The 14,916-nt window shown below is 36.8% G+C and overlaps 1 non-coding gene across 1 annotated transcript; it reads right to left on the bottom strand.

Annotated features, from left to right (window-relative positions):
- Positions 1-5,431: 5,431 nt before the first annotated feature.
- TRNAW-CCA (transfer RNA tryptophan (anticodon CCA)) lies at positions 5,432-5,503 on the bottom strand. Its single transcript has one exon. It is a non-coding gene; the product is annotated as a tRNA-Trp (tRNA).
- Positions 5,504-14,916: the final 9,413 nt, after the last annotated feature.

The raw sequence follows: 14,916 nt of genomic DNA, 5'->3' as shown, positions 1-14,916 counted from the left end.
GATATTAAACAGCTGTTAGTTTCTTTTCCCTTCGCTTTATAGTAGAACCCAGTCTCCAATACTCGCTCACATGCGCGCACACACACACGCGCACACAAATGAACAGTTAACACTTGCTTGACTAAACTTCCATTTAATTAACTTACTGGTTAAGTAAGTTAAGATGGTCAAATGGGCTCTGTATGGCAACACACACAGTAATTTTCCTTTATATAGATATTAGTTCATTTACTGATACCAAGTGCATTTAATATTTTAACATAAAAGTTGTTTAATAGCAAATACTGTTAGAATTATATATTGCATTGCTAACTTATACCCTCCCATGAACTCCTAGTTCGAAAAATACTTTTGTCACTTTGATTCAGAAACTATCCTTCTGAAAAGGGAGTTTGGCAAAAATTCTGGCCAAGTTTTTCATGTCATATGTTGGCAAACATTATTGCAAATTCCAATAAATTCAAAAGTTCCCATACAGCAGCAAATACAAGCCACAATAAGAAGATGTGAGCAATGCCTGCCTTTAATAACTCCTTTCTATTTTGCTGTTTCTTGTTTGCATTCAGAGAAATGTCCTTAGGTTTGCAATAATAATAGTAAAAATAATAAAAAAAAACTTTTAGTTTTTAATATTAAGATCATAAATCTTGTCTAGTACAGTAAAATAAAGATCAAAAACTTTATCACCCGTCGTCAATGATAAACATTATCAACATTTTTGGGAACAACATTTTAGCCCTTGTGAATAACAATGATGATGGGACAGAGTGGAACTTAAAAAGTCTTTGTGATTATTCCTTTGCTTGAATTTTGCATGGATCAAGACATTGCTTAATATTTATGGTGTCCTTGACATAAATCTCAAGTGGCTGAGAGATCCTGAGGCTGTGTGTGTCAATAGTCTTTACTGCTATTTCTATTCATTATATTGCTCCAGTAGCCAAAGGAAGCTACTGGTAAAATACATTCTCTTAGTTATAAAAAAAAACAAACATATTTAATGAGCAATTAAAATAATAAAAGGTCATCTGTAGCTGTGACTTTTTTATGTCCTGACTAATTTTATGTATTTATGATTTTCTATTTATCTTTATTAAAATGTCTTCTGATTTATCTTTCTTATGAATATATTTTCTTTTTTTTTCTTCAAGCTTTAATTTTATTTTATTTTTAAACTTTACATAATTGTATTAGTTTTGCCAAATATCTTTCTTATGAATATATTTTCTTATTCAAAGAATTTGTTCTAGAATTTGCCTATCATTTTATTGATTTTCTTTTACTAATACAGGAAATCCAGATTTTATTATTTTGCAATAACATTCTTGATCTATGGATAACTCCTCAGTTTAGCTACCCCACAGGTTTAGATATATAACATTTTCATTGCTATTTTTCAGTTACTCTTGTAATTGTTATATGAATATCCTTGGTCTAGTGGTTTCTTTAAAAATATTTCTATTTTGTTGTTATTAGTACTTTTGTTATTTAATTCCAGTTTATTGTTGTGTTAATAAAATTTTATATTATTTAAAGACTTTTTTATATCTTTCACATTTTTTTCAGAGACTGATATGTTTACAGCTTTAAAAATATTCTTGGGTGTGTGTGTTAGTTGTGTCCAACTCCTTGCAACTCCATGGACTATAGCGCGCTAGGCTCCTTTATACATAAATCTCCAGGCAAGAGTACTGGAGTGGGTTGCTATTCCCTTCTCCAGGGTATCTTCCTGACCTAGGCATGGAACCTGTATCTCCTGCATTGCAGGCAGATTCATTACCATCTCAGCCACCAGGGAACCCCAAAAGTATTCTTGGTACTATCAAAAATAAAGAACATCCTAATGGTGGTATGATGAATATTACACCTACAAGTACCATTGCAATGCTATAATTTTCATCTTTATATATTTTTTAAGTTTTAGCTTTTAACATTTAAATAGTGCTATTTATTACTAAGCATTTAGATTTCACATATTATGTGCCAGGTACTTTTGTAGGTGCATCTCAACAAAAAGAGATGTATACCACTTACCAGTGTTTTCACTTAATATGACACTATTGTCACAGTATTAGAATTGAAAGTGAGATTTATTTATGGACTTGGAGCAATAGGTTTGGAAGTGTCCTATAGTTCCGTTATGTTTTCTTGTATTTGTTTATTTTTCTTCATCTCAAAGGGCTTCAGAGTGGGGAACGATAAAAATTATTTACTCTGACACCTCTTGTGCAAGCTTGTCTACCTATTTTATATTATAGTCTATTTCTGGTATTTTAAAATAAATTTAAGACTAAGTTAGGTGCTCAAGTCACCATGTGTAAATCAACTATTGTGGTAATTAATTTTTAAAAACCTCAAACATTAAGAGATAGAGAAGCTTTCTAAAATGGAAATAAATTCATAATTCATCAGGCTGTTGTTTCATTAGGCTAGCCATTAGCTGATATTATGAATGCATATATGGCAAAAGCTTATTTATGTCACATAATATAAATAGAGAAATATACAAAGATGTTTAGATCACAATGTATATCCATTCTCTTTTTGTTTTCTGCCCTACCACTATTTTAAGTGACCCACAGAGAGACTTTTAATTATTTCTTGTGAAAAATTTGTTGAAAATATGCAAGTTAAGACCTTCCTACTTTCTCCTTCGTGGAGAAGGCAATGGCACCCCACTCCAGTACTCTTGCTTGGAAAATTCCATGGACGGAGGAGCCTGGTAGGCTGCAATCCATGGGGTCGCTAAGAGTAGGACACGACTGAGCGACTTCTTTCACTTTTCACTTTCATGCATTGGAGAAGGAAATGGCAGCCCACTCCAGTGTTCTTGCTTGGAGAATCCCAGGGACGGGGGAGCCTGGTGGGCTGCCGTCTATGGGGTCGCACAGAGTCGGAAACGACTGAAGTGACTTAGCATATTTTCTCCTTCCACCCAGAGTGCTTAATTAAATTTTAATTTACCTTTCTGTTTTATTGAGTCAACAAGAGAATGATAAGCAATAGTGTTTCTGAAGAGTATTTACTATTATTTCTTAAGAGTATTACTAGTATTGATGGTGATTGGCAGGGTAGTAGTGGGGGATAGACACAGATAATGGACAGTTAATACCTCCTAGCCTAATTTACTCATGTTCAGTCACTCATCATGCCCAACTCTTTGCAACCCCATGGACTGCAGTACTCCAAGCTTTCCCTATCCTTCACCATCTCCCAGAGTTTGGTCAAACTCATATCCATTGAGGTGGTTATGCCATCCAACCATCTCATCTTCTGTTCTCCCCTTCTCTTCCTGCCTTCAATCTTTCCCAGCATCAGGGTCTTTCCAATGAGTTGACACTTCCCATCAGGTGGCCAAAGTATTAGAGCTTCAGCATTAGTCTTTCCAATGAAAATTTAGGGTTGATTTCCTTTACGGCTGACTGATTTGATCTCTTTTCAGTTCAAGGGATTCTCAAGAGTCTTCTCCAGCACCATGGTTTGAAGGCATCCATTTTATGGCACTCAGATGTTTTTTATTGTGAGCTGTCACATCCATACACGACTACTGGAAAACCCATAGCTTTGATAATATGGAATTTTGTAGGCAAAGTAATGTCTCTGCTTTATAAAATTCTGTCTAGGTTGGTCATAGCTTTTCTCCCAAGAAGCAAGCGTCACCTTCATGAAAAGGCTCTTTAATTCCTCTTGGCTTTCTGCCATGAGTGGTATCATCTGGATATCTGAGGTTGTTGATTTTTCTCCAAGCAAACTTGATTCCAGGTTGTGCTTCATCCAGCCTGGCATTTCACATGATGTACTCTGAATATAAGTTAAATAAGCTTAACTTATTTAAGTTAAGCTTAAATATACAGTGACAATAGACAGCTTTCACATACTCCTTTCCCGATTTGGAACCAGTCAATTGTTCCATGTCTGGTTCTAACTGCTGCTTCTTGACCTGCATACAGGTTTCACAGGAGGTGGGTAAGGTGGTCTGGTATTCCTATCTCTTGAAGAATTTCCCACAGTTTGATGAAAGTGAAAGAGGTGATGAAAAAGCCAACTTAAAACTCAACATTCAAAAAACTAAGATCATGGCCTCTGGTCCCATCTCTTCATAACAAATAGATGAGGAAACATTGGAAACAGTGACAGATTTTATTTTCTTGGGCTCCAAAATTACTGCAGATAGTGACTGCAGCCATGAAATTAAAACATGCTTGCTCTTTGGAAGAAAAGCTATGGCCAACCTAGACAGCATAGTAAAAAGCAGAGACATTACTTTGCCTACAAAAGTCCATATTGTCAAAGCTATGTTTCTCCAGTAGCCATGTATGGATATGAGAGCTCACAATAAAAAAAGGCTGAGTGCCATAGAATTGAGGCCTTTGAACCGTGGTGCTAGAGAAGACTCTTGAGAATCCCTTGGACTGCAAGGAGATCCAACAAGTCCATCCTAAAGGAGATCAGTCCTGCATATTCATTGGAAGGACTGATGCTGAAGCTCCAATACTTTGGCCACCTGATGTGAAGAACTGACTTATTGGAAAAGACCCTGATGCTGGGAAAGACTGAAGGCAGGAAGAGAAGTGGATGACAGAGGATGAGATAGTTGGATAGAATCATGGACTCAATGGGACAGAAATTTGAGTAAGCTCTGGGAGTTGGTGATGGACAGCGTGACCTGGTGTGCCGCAGTGCATAGGGACACAAAGAGTCAGACATGACTGAGCGACTGAACAGACTGACATAGTTAAAGGCTTTAGTGTAGTCGATGAAGCAGAAGTAGATATTTTTCTAGAATTCTCTAGCATTTTCTTATGATGCAACCAATGTAGACAATTTGATCTCTGATTCCTCTGCCTTTTCTAAATCCAGCTTTTACATCTGGAAGTTCTTCATTCACATATTGTTGAAGCCTAGTTTGAAGGATTTTGAGCATTACTTTGCTAGCATGTGAAATGAGTGCAGTAGTTTGAGCATTCTTTAGCATTTCCTTTCTTTGGGACTGGATTGAAAACTGACCTTTTCCAGTCCTGTGGTTACTGTCCTTTATTATGCCTATCTTTGCATAAAATGTTCCCTTGATATCTCTATCCTAGCCTGATAGTCTGACACATTATGCAATCTGATTTTCCTTTTACCACCTGTGAGTGGTACAGTGGTGACGAATCCACCTGCCAATGCAGGAGATACAGGAGACCTGATTCTATCCACGTTGGGCAGATCCCCCGGAGAAGGGAATGACTACCCACTCCAGTGTTCCTGCCTGAAAAACTCCATGGACAGAGGAGCCTGGCAAGCTACACTGTGAGTGAGTGAGTGAAGTCGCTCAGTCATGTCCAACTCTTTGAGACCCCGGGGACTGTAGCCTACCAGGCTTCTCCATCCAGGGGATTCTCCAGGCAAGAATACTGGGGTGGGTTACCATTTCCTTCTCCAGGGGATCTTCCCAACCCAGGAATTGAACCTGGGTCTCCTGCATTGGAGGCAGACACTTTAACCTCTGAGCCACCAGGGAAACCAACAGGAAGCTACACTGTAGCCCACCAGGTAAAAATTGCTAGTATATACTCAGGCTGGCTTGATCTGGGGGAAATTTTTCTTTCATAAGGATGTAGGTAGTCTCAGAAATGTGATCTTTATAATTTTCACTACTAAGTACCTTGAGTTCCAAATCACACACACACACAAAAGAAACAGTCTTTCTTTTTTCAATTTCTGGCTTCAGAACTACTCCGAAGGATAATATATTAAATTAGTCATTCAAATATTAATATACTTATGAAGTCTTATTTTTGGAAATACAGAAGATCTTTATAGGATTTTGTGCAATAGGACATAGAGTAATTATTGTCCTCTACCAGTGTGATTCAGAGAAAAAAAATCTGAATGTCTCAGAGTAATATTTTCATAGGTTATTCAGTTTTTTCAATGAAAAATTTTACTTTGCATTTTTCTTGATTATTATAAAAGTTGTACATATAGTACAATTATGCATCTACCAGTTACATGTGATTTATGTGTTTAAGAAAATGGGGGGGGGCATTTATTTAATTTGTTTGAAGCTCTATAACCAAGTACCAGAGACAGGTGGCTTATAAAGAGCAAAAATTTATTGCTCACAGTTCTGGAGCTAGAAGTCCTAGGTAGGGTGCCAGAATGGTCAAGTGAAGGCCCTCTTCTGGGCTGCAGACATTTTATTTCATCCTCACATAGAGGAAAGTGATAAAGAGCTCTGTGGAATGTATCTTATGAGCCCTAATGCCCCTCATGTAGCTCTACCCTTATGACATAAACACTTCCCAAAGGCCCCATTTGCTAATACCATCACCTTTGAGAGTTAGTGTTTCAGTATATGGATTTTGGGGAGATACTCACACTATAGTAAAGAATCAACTACCTGTGACTGAATTAAGTTATGTAAGGATTCCCTGGTCCGTTAGTGGTAAAGAACCCACCTGCCAATAAAGGAGACATAAGAGATATGGGTTTGATCCCTGTGTTGGGAAGATCCCCTAGAGTAGGAAATGGCAACCCACCCCAGTATTCTGGCCTGGAAAATTCCATGGACAGAGGAGCATAGAAGGCTACAATCCATGGAGTCACAGAGTTGGACACGACTGAAGTGACTCAGCATACACAGGCAAGTTGTGTGGGTAGAGAAATTTGCTTCCTGCTACTAATGGCTGTAAGTCAATTAGGAGCTGGCTAAAGGCAAAATTCATTTTTTTTTTTTTTTCTGAGTGAGAGAGTTAAATGTTTTATTGTCATCACAATATCATCACCTGATAGTGGAGCAGGTAGTTCCTTTTTTTATCCCAGGTGATGATGTTAATAGTATAAACATCTTAATAGAACAATATAAACAAGTTAATAGTATAGTATCTGATGATGTTAATAGTGAAAAAGAAAGAAAAAGCCCATACGATTTTTTGAAAGGTTTACTTTTATGAAGTCCAGGTGGTCAACATGAATTTTGAAAAATATTTAATATTATTTTAGCTGAATTGGTTTGTCTTCATGCAATTTATCAATTTATATACAGATCAAAATGTAGAAACTACTTAAAGATGAGTCCTAATATCAATAACCACCATTCTTGTGTGCAAATGTTTTCATTGTTAAGAGTAAATTCTTTAATGCAGATTCACAGAAATAGGGCAACTGAATCAAAATATAGTACTTTAAGCATTTTTTTTCCCCATAAGACATAAGACTTTAACCTTAACTCAAATTACTGAGAGGTACATGTCATTACTTGTATCACCTTATCCTTACCTTTCTGGAATTTCCATGCAAAGAAAATCATAATAATTTTGGTAAAAGAATTTAATTGCTATTTTCATTTTCATTTCTTTTATTAAAAGTGATGTCAAGAATTTTCAGTGTTTTCCAGTAAGTGTTTCAATGTCTGATTACATAGTTTAGTAATTTAAAGTATTTATTTTAGCTTAATTCTTACATTTTACTATATATACAAACCTATTCAGTATTTGTATTTACACTAAAGTTTGTTCAAAATTGCACAGAGCATCAATGACCATCATTTTTGGAAAATTTCTTTAGTTATAAAGTTATGCCACACTCAAAAATAATTTGGGAATATATAACATAATAAAGACAAAATGAAAAAAAAATTTATCAAGAAAAAAAAAATTTCTCTTTCTGCTCTGTGCCTCAATTTCTTCAAGTGAATATAGATAAAAAATAGTATCTTACTCATATTGCTAGTATAAGAAATAAATAAGTTAGTGTTAGTACAGCAGTAAAATCATTGCATGTGTATATGTAGTTTGTGTCATTAAACCATACCTAAAACATACGCTTATATCTTGCTCTATAGTCGAACATCAAATCAACTCATTTAGGCATTCTTAACTATTTTCAAGATTATCATTATCATTTTTAAACTAAAACTGTCCTATTGGCACAGAAAGATGAACTCACCAGGTAGGTAGGTCCCCAATATACTACTGGAGAAGAGTGGAGAAATAGCTCCAGGAGGAAAGAAGAGGCCAAGTCAAAGCGAAAACAACTCCCAGTTGTGCATATATCTGGTGGTGGAAGTAAAGTCTGATGTTGTAAAGAATAATATCGCATAGGACCCTGCAATGTTAGGTCCATGACTCAAGGTAAATTGGAAGTGATAAAACAGGAGATTCAAGAGTGAACAAGGACATCAGTGAACTAAAGTGGACCAGAATGGGTGAATTTAAATTAGATGACCATTATAGCTACTACTGTGGACAAGAATCCCTTAGGAGAAATAAAGTAGCCCTCATAGTCAACAGAAGAGTCTGAAATGCAGTACTTGGGTACAATCTCAAAAACGACAGAATGATCTCTGTTCATGTCCAAGGCAAACCATTCAATATCACACTAATCCAAGTCTCTGCCCAACCACTAATGATGAAGAAGCTGCAGCGGAATAAATAAGTCTTCCATGAAGACCTACAAGAAGTTTTAGAACCAATACCAAAAAAAAAAAAAAAAAAAAAAGTAGTCTCCCTTTCATCATAGGGAACTGGAATGCAAAAGTAGGAAGTCAAGAGATATCTGGAGTAACAGGCAAGTCTGGCCTTGGATTACAAAATAAAGTAGGGCAAAGGCTAACAGAGTTTTGACAAGAGAATGCACTGCTCATAGCAAACAATCTCTTCCAACAACATGAGAGACAACTCTACACATGGACATCACCAGATGGCCAATACCAAAAACAGACTGATTGTATTCTTTGCAGCTGAAGATGGAAAAGCTCTATACAGTCATAAAAAACAAGACTGGAAGCAGACTGTGGCTCAGATCACGAACTCCTTATTGTAAAATTCAGACAAAATTAAATTGAAGAAAGTAGGAGAATCTGCTAGGCCTTTCAGATATGAGCTAAATCAAACCCCTTCTGATTATACAGTGGAAGTAACAAATAGATTCAAGGGATTAGATCTGATAGACAGCGTGTTTGAAGCACTAAGGACAGAGGTTCAAGATGCAGTGATCAAAACCATCCTTAAGAAAAAAAAATACAAAAAGGCAAAATGGTTGTCCAAGGAGGCCTTACAAATAGCTGAGAAAAGAAGAGAACCAAAAGGCAAAGAAGAAAAGGAAAGATATATCCATCTGAATGCAGAATTCCAAAGAATAGCAAGGAGAGATAAGAAATACTTCCTATGTGATCAATGCAAAGAAACAAAGGATAGAATGAGTAAGACTAGAGATCTCTTAAAGAAAATTAGAGATACCAAGGGAATATTTCATGGGCACAATAAAGGACAGAAATGATATGGAAATAAAAGAAGCAGAAGATATTAAGAAGAGGTGGCAAAAATACACAAGAACTATACAAGAAACCTCTTAATAACCCAGATAACCACGATGGTGTGATCACTCACTTAGAACTAGACATCCTGTAATATGAAGTCAAGTGGGCTTTAGGAAACATCACTATGAACAAAGCTAGTGGAGGTGACAGAAATCCAGTTGAGTTATTTCAAATCCTAAAAGATGATGCTGTGCAAGTGCTGCACTTGATATGCCTGTAAATTTGGAAAACTCAGCAGTAGACACAAGAGTGGAAAAAGTCAGTTTTTATTGCAATCTCAAAGAAAGGCAATGCCAAATAATGTCCCAACTACAATTGCACTCATTTCACATGCTTGCAAAGTAATGCTCAAAATACTCCTCACTAGGCTTCAAGAGGACGTGAACAAAGAATTTCCAGATGTTCAAGATGGATTTAGAAAAGGCAGAGGAATCAGAGATCAAATTGTCAACATCTATTGGATTAGAGAAAAAGCAAGAGAATTCAAGAAAAATACCTACTTCTGCTTTATTGGCTATGCTAAAGCCTTTGACATTGGGGATAACAACAAAATGTGGAAAATTCTCAAAAAGATGGGAATGCCAGACCACTTCACCTGCCTCCTGAGAAACCTGTATTTAGGACAAGAAGAAACAGAACTGTACATGGAACAATGGACTGGTTCAAAATTGGGAAAGGAGTATTTCTAGGCTGTATATTGTCATATTGTCACTCTGCTTACTTAGCTTCTAGGCAGAGCACTTCATGAAGAATGCAGGCTGCATGAAGCACAAGCTAGAATCAAGATTGCACAGAGAAATATCAATAACCTCAGATATGTAAGATGACACCACCTTTATGGCAGAAAGCTAAGAGGAACTAAAAAGTCTCCTGATGAAAAGTGAGAGAGAGTGAAAAAGTTGGCTTAATGCTCAATATTCAGAAAACAAAGATCATGGAACCTGATGCCATCACTTCATGGCAAATAGATGGGGAAACAATGGAAACAGTGAGAGTCTTTACTTTCTTGGGCTCCAAAATCACTGCAAATGATGACTGCAGCTATGAAATGAAAATATGCTTGCTCCTTCCAAGAAAAACTATGACAAACCTGACAGCATATTGAAAAGCAGAGACATTACTTTGTCAACAAAGGTCCATATAGTCAAAGCTGTGGTTTTTCCGGTAGTCATGTATGGATGTGAGAGTTAGACCATAAAGAAGGCAGAGCACAGAAGCGTTGATGCTTTTGAACTGTGGTGTTGGAGAAGACTCTTGAGAGTCCCTTGGACTGCAAGGAGATCAAACTAGTCCATCCTAAAAGAAACCAACTCTGAATATTCATTGGAAGGACAGATGCTGAAGCTCCAATACTTTCAGAGATTAGAGATCAGATCAGTCGCTCAGTCGTGTCCGACTCTCTGTGACCCCATGAATCGCAGCACGCCAGGCCTCCCTGTCCATCACCAACTCCCAGAGTTCACTGAGACTCACGTCCATCGAGTTAGCGATGCCATCCAGCTATCTCATCCTCTGTCGTCCCCTTCTCCTCCTGCCCCCAATCCCTCCCAGCATCAGAGTCTTTTCCAATGTGTCAGCTCTTCGCATGAGGTGGCCAAAATACTGGAGTTTCAGCGTTAGCATCATTCCTTCCAAAGAAATCCCAGGGCTGATCTTCAGAATGGACTGGTTGGATCTCCTTGCAGTCCAAGGGACTCTCAAGAGTCCAATACTTTAGCCACCTGATATGAAGAACTGACTCATTAGAAAAGACTCTGATGCTGGGAAAGATTGAAAGCAGAAGGTGAAGAGGATGACAGAGGATGAGATTTTTGGATGGTATCACAGATTTAATGGATATGCATTTGAGCAGGTTTCAGGAGATGGAGAAGGACAGGGAGGCCTGATGTGCTGAAGTCCATGGGGTCACAAAGACATGACTGAGTGACTGAATAACAACATTGGCAAAGGAAAACTAAGTTGCTACCAGCACATTTTTACATGTTAGTAAAATGTAAGCAGGCTTACTCCTTAGGCATTTATGAAAGTAGTTTTACAGATAGAAAATGATAATAGAAAAAGATCTGAAGCTTTAAAATAAAGGAAAACAGTAGAAAAGACAAAAAATCGTGGTAAATATACTAGATTCTTCTTCTCATCGTGGGTTTCTTAATCATATATGATGACTGAAGCAAATTTATAACATCTGTCATAATTGTCAATGTGGAATGTGAAGTCAAGTGGGCCTTAGGAAGCATCACTACGAACAAAGCTAGTGGAGGTGATGGAATTCCAATTGAGCTATTCCAAATCCTGAAAGATGATGCTGTGAAAGTGCTGCACTCAATATGCCAGCAAATTTGGAAGACTCAGCAGTGGCCACAGGACTGGAAATGGTCAGTTTTCATTCCAATCCCAAAGAAAGGAAATGCCAAAGAATGCTCAAACTACCGCACAACTGCACTCATCTCACACGCTAGTATAGTAATGCTCAAAATTCTCTAAGCCAGGCTTCAGCAATATGTGAACCATGAACTTCTTGATGTTCAAGCTGGTTTTAGAAAAGGCAGAGGAACCCGAGATCAAATTGCCAACATCCACTGGATCATAGAAAAAACAAGAGTTCCAGAAAAACATCTATTTCTGCTTTATTGACTATGCCAAAGCCTTTGACTGTGTGGATCACAATCAACTGTGGAAAATTCTTCAAGAGATGGGAATACCAGACCACCTGATCTGCCTCTTGAGAAATTTGTATGCAGGTCAGGAAGCAACAGTTAGAACTGGACATGGAAAAACAGACTGGTTCCAAATAGAAAAAGGAGTTAATCAAGGCTGTATATTGTCACCCTGTTTATTTAACTTATATGCAGAGTACATCGTGAGAAACGCTGGATTGGAAGAAACACAAGCTGGAATCAAGATTGCCGGGAGAAATATCAATCACCTCAGATATGCAGATGACATCACCCTTATGGCAGAAAGTGAAGAGGAACTCAAAAGCCTCTTGATGAAAGTGAAAGTGGAGAGTGAAAAAGTTGGCTTAAAGCTCAACATTCAGAAAATGAAGATCATGGCATCCGGTCCCACCACTTAATGGCAAATAGATGGGGAAACAGTGGAAACAGTGTCAGACTTTATTTTTCTGGGCTCCAAAATCACTACAGGTGGTTTGCAGCCATGAAGTTAAAAGACGCTTACTCCTTGGAGGGAAAGTTATGACCAACCTAGATAGCATATTAAAAAGCAGAGACATTACTTTGCCAACAAAGGTCCGTCTAATCAAGGCTATGGTTTTTCCTGTGGTCATGTATGGATGTGAGAGTTGGACTGTGAAGAAGGCTGAGCACCAAAGAATTGATGCTTTTGAACTGTGGTGTTGGAGAAGACTCTTGAGAGTCCCTTGAACTGCAAGAAGATCCAACCAGTCCATTCTGAAGGAGATCAGCCCTGGGATTTCTTTGGAAGGAATGATGCTAAAGCTGAAACTCCATTCCTTTGCCACCTCATGTGAAGAGTTGACTCATTGGAAAAGACTCTGATGCTGGGAGGGATTGGGGGCAGGAGGAGAAGGGGACGACAGAGGATGAGATAGCTGGATGGCATCACTCACTCGATGGACATGAGTCTGAGTGAACTCTGGGAGTTGGTGATGGACAGGGAGGCCTGGCGTGCTGCAATTCATGGGGTTGCAGAGAGTCGGACATGACTGAGCGACTGATCTGATCTGATGAAGTAAACGTTCATATAAAAATAAAGGGAAACCTTTCTTAAAATGGAGTCAGGGTCACAAATGGAGAGCTCTCAAGCCCATATCACTCACTGTAGCCTACAAAACCATTAGGGATAATAATTATTTTAACTGATCTGTTTGTATAGAATTCTTTGTATAAAATTTTCTCAGTTTCAACTTCTTATGCCTGATTAAAAGAATGTTACTTCCTGCACAAAGGAGAACTTTGTTTTTTTTTAAAATGAAATTTTATCTCTTGTTTTCTGAAAAAAGAAGAGCTTTCCCTGCCCCAGCAAGAATGCACTAAACTCTGCTTGCAGCCAATAAGAAGCTGTCATAACCTTGAATGTATTCTCCAAAAAACTTTTTTTTTTTTTTAAAGCTCTCCCCAGTTTCCTCCTGAAGCCTAATAAAAGCTGACCTTCCCTTTGTGACTTTTGACTTTCCTATGATTCATCATAGCTTCCCTGTCCTGAATTCTTTGCAATTCCCAATAAACCCATTTTTCTGGCTTCAAAAGGATTATGTTGAAAAAATGAAGAGAATATAGGGACCTAGATAAAAGGAAGATTATAATATTTCACTTAAAATGGCAAAATATTAGCAACAATAGGCTTTGATAACTTATGTATGTATGTTGGATTTCCTAGGGCAACCAGTAAGAAAACTAACTGCTGCTGCTAAGTCGCTTCAGTCATGTCCAACTCTGTGTGACCCCATAGACGGCAGCCCACCAGGCTCCTCCATTCCTGGGATTCTACAGGCAAAAATACTGGAGTGGGTTGCCATTTCCTTCTCCAAAATACAGCGTAATCAAAGCAGAATTTATAAAAAAAAAGAAAAACTACTATCAAATTTTCAAGTAAATCAAGAAATGACAAGAAGGTTAAAATAGAGGCAAAAAATAGAAAAACAAATAGAAAAATAATAGAATTGTAGCCTTAAGCCCTAAACATCAGTAATCACCAGCTAAAAGACACAAATTTGTGGATTTGATGAAAGAAAATAAAATAACTATATGTTGTTTATAGGAAACTCTTTACAAACACAATATAAAACATAAAAGTAAAGAGCAGAAATATATATATTATGGTAATATTAACTAAAAAGCATTATATATGTTAATATGAAATAGTGTAGAGTTTAAAACAAAGAAAATCACATTAAATAATAAAAGGGATTATTACATAATGGTAAATGGATCATCATGTCATGATTCTTTATGCAAATTTCATAGTAAGAAAAGGGTCAATTCTTCAAGAAATCAGTGATTCTAAGTGTACATATGTGAAAAAACAAAGCTGCAAAATAGATAAAGGCTGATGGGGTGAAGAGAAAAAGAACATAGAAATGCACAGTTTTAGCTGACATTTCAAAACACCACTTGATAAAACTAATAGATATAAAAACAAGAAAAATATCAAATAATTGAATAAAACCATCAATCAATAGCATCTACTTGACATTTATAGAACAACTCAACAAACTATAGCATAATACATATTTTATTAAAATGTTCATGGAATATTTACTAAGATTGAACATATCTTGGGCCACAAAACAAACTTCAACATGTTTAACAGATCTGAATTTATTTTCATGTGTTATGTCTAAGCATAATGGAATTAAACTAGAAAACAATAACCTAAAAACAACCTCAAAATCCCCAAACACTTGGAAATTAAACTGCTCATTTCTAAACAATCTATGCCTCAAACAGCAAGTCTCCAGAAAACAGAAATATACATATAATTTAAAGATATTGAAACAAATATATATTAGAATATGGAGGATGTACTTAAAACAGTCTTGATAGGAAAATATATAACACAAAATGCTTATTAAAGATGGAAAGGGCTCAAATTATCTAAATTCCTATAAAAAATATTTAAAGTTCAAA

Source organism: Bos indicus, chromosome 15 (assembly GCF_029378745.1).
Source record: "Bos indicus isolate NIAB-ARS_2022 breed Sahiwal x Tharparkar chromosome 15, NIAB-ARS_B.indTharparkar_mat_pri_1.0, whole genome shotgun sequence".
In the NCBI taxonomy this organism is placed as follows: Eukaryota; Metazoa; Chordata; class Mammalia; order Artiodactyla; family Bovidae; genus Bos; species Bos indicus.
Note: the sequence above shows the minus strand (reverse complement) of the source record. Positions and strands in the feature narration are given on the sequence as shown.